We start from the raw sequence: 5,851 nt of genomic DNA, 5'->3' as shown, positions 1-5,851 counted from the left end.
GAATGAAGGAAGGATGATGGAGAGATGGAGGGAGAGAAAGAGAAAGAGAGGAGAGAGGGAGACAAAGTCCCCTGCCTCCCAATTCTGTAAAGATGTGATGTGTTTGGAGGTGCTGCAACCATCCTGTGGCCTTGAGGGGCATCAAGAGAATCAAAGAGACAACATTCTAGCTTCTTGAACTAACCTGTATCCACTTGCCTCCAGAGTTCTTTTTATGTGAGATTCTTTACTGCTTAAGCCACTATTTTGTATCCTGTCATGTGTATGCAAAAGCATCCTATCTGATATAGAAGGCATGGGCTTGAGTCAGCCCTGCAGCTTACTCCGTACGTGACCTTAAAAACACTTCTTAGTATCTCTGATCTTCCATTTCTCTATCAAGACCTTCCTCACAGGAATGGTGTAATGAATGGGGAAACATTGAAAACAGTAATTGGCTGTGAAAATTAATTTAATTAAAATTTGAAGCTAAACATATTCTCACATTTTTCAATGATTGTTGACAGATGATGTCTTCAAATCTCAAAATCAACAGGTAAAGAAAAGCATACCATAAAAACAAAATCAAAATCTGCTGATGAACATAGCAAATAAACATCACACCTCTTTAGATTATATTCCTTTCAAAGAGAACTCCAAGAACCTCATGTGACCAACTCCAAGAATTGTTTTTTTTTCATACAATACTACAGCACGATTTAAAATAATAGGGATTTTGTTCTCCCTAAAATATGTTGAAAGTCGACCAAGAGATATTATTCTGGAGCACAGGTATAGCAAAAATGGACTAATTACAGGATAAATCCAAAGGCTCTTTTTCTATGACAGGTTACACACTAACTTACTGTGGGTAATGGCTCAGTCACTTACTGAAGCATATAATTACTCAACATTTACACCTAAGTAGTTTCTGTGCCAAATGAAACCATGCAAATACTATAGAATAGACTTTAAGCATAGCAAATGATTCAGGAAAAGCGTAAGGGTTTTATTTTCCAGTTGTCTGTGATTCAGGATGATTTTACTCTCTCAGTTGCACACATTTGTGTGGGTGAACTCCAGCCTGCTTAAACTCAGACATGCAAACTAAACAATAAAAGTACAGCTCAAAAATCTGCCCTCCAAGAAAAAGTTTGGAGACTTGGTGCTGTACTGACTACTATTTTTGTCTTCTAACTATACACACTTTTCTTTTTCTTTTCTGGTAACAAACTTTGCAGTAGCCACAGGGTAGACATGTGACTCAAAATGAGTCAGTCAAGCACCACATCTTCCTGATCCCAGTGATTGGTTCAGGATTGTGCCTGTGACCTAAGCAGGGCTAATCAGAATTCTTCCCTTGGCTTACTATATGAATGTTAGGAAAAGTTCATCTCCAGTCAGAGAAAATCAGATCAGCACATCAAAAAAAAAAGAAAACAAAAAACAAAACTAGTTTCATTGTTTGGGTCAGTCTTTTAGCTTCTGCGTGACTGCATCATGGCTTCTGGCAGGTTGCCAATTCAGATGCCTTCTGACGAATTCTCACTAGTTAATCCAAGGATGTGATTCAATTCCTCTTCCCAACAATAGCAAACAAAAAATGGATTGTGAATTTAGCTTTAATCTGAATTTAGGTAGAAGGAAAAGACTTGGATTAGCTTATACTATTGGAATAATGATTAACATAACAAACAGAAATGGAGAATAATTGAGAGTAAAGATTAATCAACTCAAAGAAAAGAATCTAGAGCAGAACTACTCAAATATCATGTGTTTTTTCGTAATTTTATCAGCACCATGCTCTAACCAACTGAGCTAAATGGCCAGTCCCTGTAATTTTAAATTCTCTAGTAGCCACATTTCAGAAAGTAAAATAAAAAGTAAAAATAATTTTAACAATATATTTTATTTAACCTAATATAGCCCAAATTTTATCATTTTAACATGTAATCATTATTTTTATATTATTACTGAGATATTTAACTTTCTTTTGTTAGTACTAAGTGTTGACATCCATGGGTATTTTATACTTACATCTCATCTCAATTCAGAATAGCCACATTTCAAGTGCTTGAATGCTCAATAGCCACATGTGGCTAGTGGCTACCGTGTTAGACAGTGAAGGTCTAGAGAATAAAATATCCTGCTTTTTAATTTTTGCTGGCAGCTCCGTAATATCTCTTTGAGCTAAGAACCAGAGTGATTCCCCTAAATCCAAAACCCTACTTGCCAGTAGAAAAATTGGAATAAAAAATTCCAACCTGGAGATTTAAAATGGCAAATTCTGACATTATATGTGGGTGTAGATCCTCCCAAGCATGTGTGCTAAGAATCTGAAACACCTCTTGTGCACTATTACACCTACCTTGCAAAAACACAACTGTGAATCACCTCTTCTGCACTTGCAGTTGGATTGTTGAGCGCTCTCTTGGAGAAAAATAACACAGCATTAGTACTACTACAAATCAAAGCTTCAAACCTCAACTGGGAACTTGGTACTACCCAGAAATCTTGTCCCTAATCAATTCCATTTTTCATTTTCCTCAACAGCTACTTCATATGTTCACCATTTTCCTTATATAGCCACTACCTTTGCATACCACCTTCAATCATTTTTCCATGGGCAACCCTAATCTTTCTTCATAGAGAAATGGAAGCCTCAAGTTAAAACCGCATTTCCCTAAACTTCTGTTTCCTATTTCAACCTTCAGACTTAGAAACCACTTTACTCAACCTTTTGCCTCTTGTCTGAGTCTCATTCCAGTCACCTCCCACTTTCTTAAGTTCCATCAATTATTCTACCCCTTGCATATTCCACCTTTTCTTCTCTTCTTCCTCTTTCTCTTCAGCATATAAACATACTCAAATTTCTCTTATCTTGAAAATCCTGTACATCCAATTACTGTTCCTGCTTGCTTTTTCTGTATCTTTGTGAAGCAATCTACTCTCCTTATTCCAGTAAAACTGCCCTAAAATCATCAGATACCTCATCTTAGAAAATCCAACACAGCCTGCTCTATCTTTATCTTATTGTTTCTCAGCAACATCTGACAGGGTTGAGCCCACCCTCTGTCTTGAACATCTTTCCTCCCTTGACTCCATGAGCCCAATGTCTCTCCTGTTTCTTCCATTTCTGCCTACTTTTAACAACCTCTTTGCAGCGTTTTTTCTTTGCCTACTATTAAATGTTATTTCTCAACTTTCAATCATCTACCTCCTTGGCTTTTCAAGTGTAGTCTGTGAACCAGCAGCTTCTCCATCATCTTGAAGCTTAGTAGAATTTCAGAATCTTGGGCCTCATCCCAGATTTTCTGAATCAGAATCTGCATTTTAACAGGACCCCAGCTGACTTTTTGTTACTACTCAAAAACCAAGACTCTCAAATGTGCATCTCGGGCCAATTCTCTCTCCTGAGCTCCATCCCCATATATAAAATTTCCCACTGGACATCTGCACCTTTTGCATGATAGGAATATCAAACTTTGTACAATCCAGCAGGCATATCTCACCCCATGTGTTCGGACAAGGGGAAGATCATAGGGGACCCCAAGTGTTCAAATAAGGGGAAAACATGAGAGGGGGGGCATCATAAAAGGTCTCATGTGGGGTTGAGATTGAACTTGACCTGAGCCCTAAAGAATGGGTTGGGGGAGAGGGAGGGATTCAGATAAATGGAAGGTGATGCATAAAGCACATTTATCTTCAGAATTGATAAGTAACCTTTCTCTCAAGGCAGTATTCTCCTGCCAGGGAATCGAAGAAGAGGTAACTGTTCAGGGTTTCTTCAGCTGGTGAGACAATTCACCTACATCTCTTGGTCTCTGTCCTCTTCAAATTTCTTTTTACTCCTTGATCAGACATTTATTTATTGAGATCCTACTATGTGTCAGGTACTGTTCTAGGCGCTGGAGATAGAACAATGAACAAAACAGACAAAAATTACTGCACTAATACTCTTGGTAGAAATATTTATTCTCTTCCTGTAATGAGTCATTTAAAAAGAGATTGTCATGAGAGGCGAGTCCCTTTGTGATCAACTACTTGTCAAGCTCCAGGGTTCAGAAAGAATTCCAAAACATCACATGAAATACTTTAAGGCAAAGGCTTTGCAAAGGGAAAATTTACAAGCAATGGTCATTAGGCAAAGAAGGCCTGGATCTTCATGTTCCCATTGCCCCTAGAAAGAGGCTTGCTGGAAGCTGACCCCCTTGTCACCTCAAAATGACTGATTTGTTTAGTCAGTGCTTACATATGCTACACACTGACATCACAAAGAAGAATAACATCTCTGACCTCGAGCAGGGACATGAGGTGAAGTATGAAAGAAACTGCAAATCCACCACCATGACTGAGAAACTTTTTCAAAGTAGATTAATAGGTTTATCAGTGTATATAAAAACAGTACAAAACATCCTATTGTAGCCTTATTTTATACAGATGTCATTTGTGACACATTCCTCATTGCTTTGATAGACTAATTAAAACCAGTACTAGAGTTCAACTACAATAGTGCACCACAAAAAATAAACATGCCCACAAATGTGAAAGTAGCCTATCAGAGTTCAGTTATGAGGAGAAAAATATCGATAACAGAACACTAAACCAAAGAAAATTTATAGAGTAATTATAGGGTAGCTGGAAAATGGCAACTTTCATAAAGTGATGTTTCCTTCAAACCCCAAAGGTCTTACCCTTAAATATGTTTGAAAATTTTAAAACTTTGAACTGTGAGTCACCACATTAATCTCTTAACATTTCTATTTTTATATTGCATCTTAATGCTAATAAAATAAAATAGGGGAGAAAAAAAGTAGAGCTTTGATATTAGGCCTCTTATCTTTTTATTTTATTTCAATCCCATTATCAGATATTTCCAGAAATACACAATAGTGCCAAATCACTTTCTCTATCTTGGGTTGGTTTCCCTGTATATTAGTTGTCAGTGAAAAATTATTGTGCCTCCTACATGGAGACTAAAATTCCAAACAATGGTTACTGACAAATTTCTCTATAGATCACTGATTCCTCAAAGAAAATGAATTTTCTACCCAGCTAAAGTTAATTACCATTTTTACAGACATTGAAGTGCATCTGACAGCTTCAACAGAAAATACTATGTGCTTTGCTTTCCTTTTTATCGTATCAGTAATCACATTCTCCAAAATCAATTAGAATCACATAATCTTTCTAAAGAAATGGTTACTCACTATACACACTTATTGTAGAAAAGTCAGGGGATGCAGGTTTGGGGATTAAGGAAAGGCATCTGGGGATAGTTCATCACCTCTAGCCTGCCCCAAGAATATGCAGCATCTAGAAAAATGGATACCACAGTTCAAGGCAGCCCATGGAGGGAAGTTCCAGGGTGTTTTAATTAGTATTTCAGCCTAACAAACCACTTAATACTTAGTGACTTAAAACAACAACCATGTATTATGTCTCACATTTATATAAGTGGGCCAGGCAGTTTGTTGATCTGAGCACACTCCTGTGCACAGTCAGTTGGTAGGTTGGCTATAGACTGGCTCATGATCAATGGCTTCAGCAGGGACAGCTAGGAGGTCTCAGCTCTGCTCCAGATGGTCTTCTCGCCTTTCAGCAAGCAAGTGTGCCCAGGCTTATTCTCCTGGTGGTAGCAAAGAGAGAACAGAAGCACATAAGGCCCTTCAATGTCTAGACTTGGAATTGGCATACCATTACATCCACTACATGCTATTATAGCCAAAGCAAGGAACCAGTCAGCTCAGATTCAAGAAGTAGGAAAACAGACTCTACCTCTTGATGAGATCTTCAAAGTCACACTGCAACATACTTAAATACAGGGGTACAAAATTAAAATATTTTAACCATAAATCTACCACTCATGGGA

At 37.7% G+C, this 5,851-nt stretch overlaps 1 long non-coding RNA gene across 1 annotated transcript; it reads right to left on the bottom strand.

Annotated features, from left to right (window-relative positions):
* Positions 1–1,432: 1,432 nt before the first annotated feature.
* Positions 1,433–3,792, bottom strand: LOC134390739 (uncharacterized). Its single transcript, XR_010024885.1, has 3 exons — positions 3,703–3,792; positions 2,348–2,409; positions 1,433–1,606 (listed from the first exon to the last, which is right to left on the bottom strand). It is a non-coding gene; the product is annotated as an uncharacterized LOC134390739 (long non-coding RNA).
* Between the last annotated feature and the right edge of the window lie 2,059 nt (positions 3,793–5,851).

Source organism: Cynocephalus volans, chromosome 11, assembly GCF_027409185.1.
Source record: "Cynocephalus volans isolate mCynVol1 chromosome 11, mCynVol1.pri, whole genome shotgun sequence".
Taxonomy (NCBI): Eukaryota; Metazoa; Chordata; class Mammalia; order Dermoptera; family Cynocephalidae; genus Cynocephalus; species Cynocephalus volans.
Note: the sequence above shows the minus strand (reverse complement) of the source record. Positions and strands in the feature narration are given on the sequence as shown.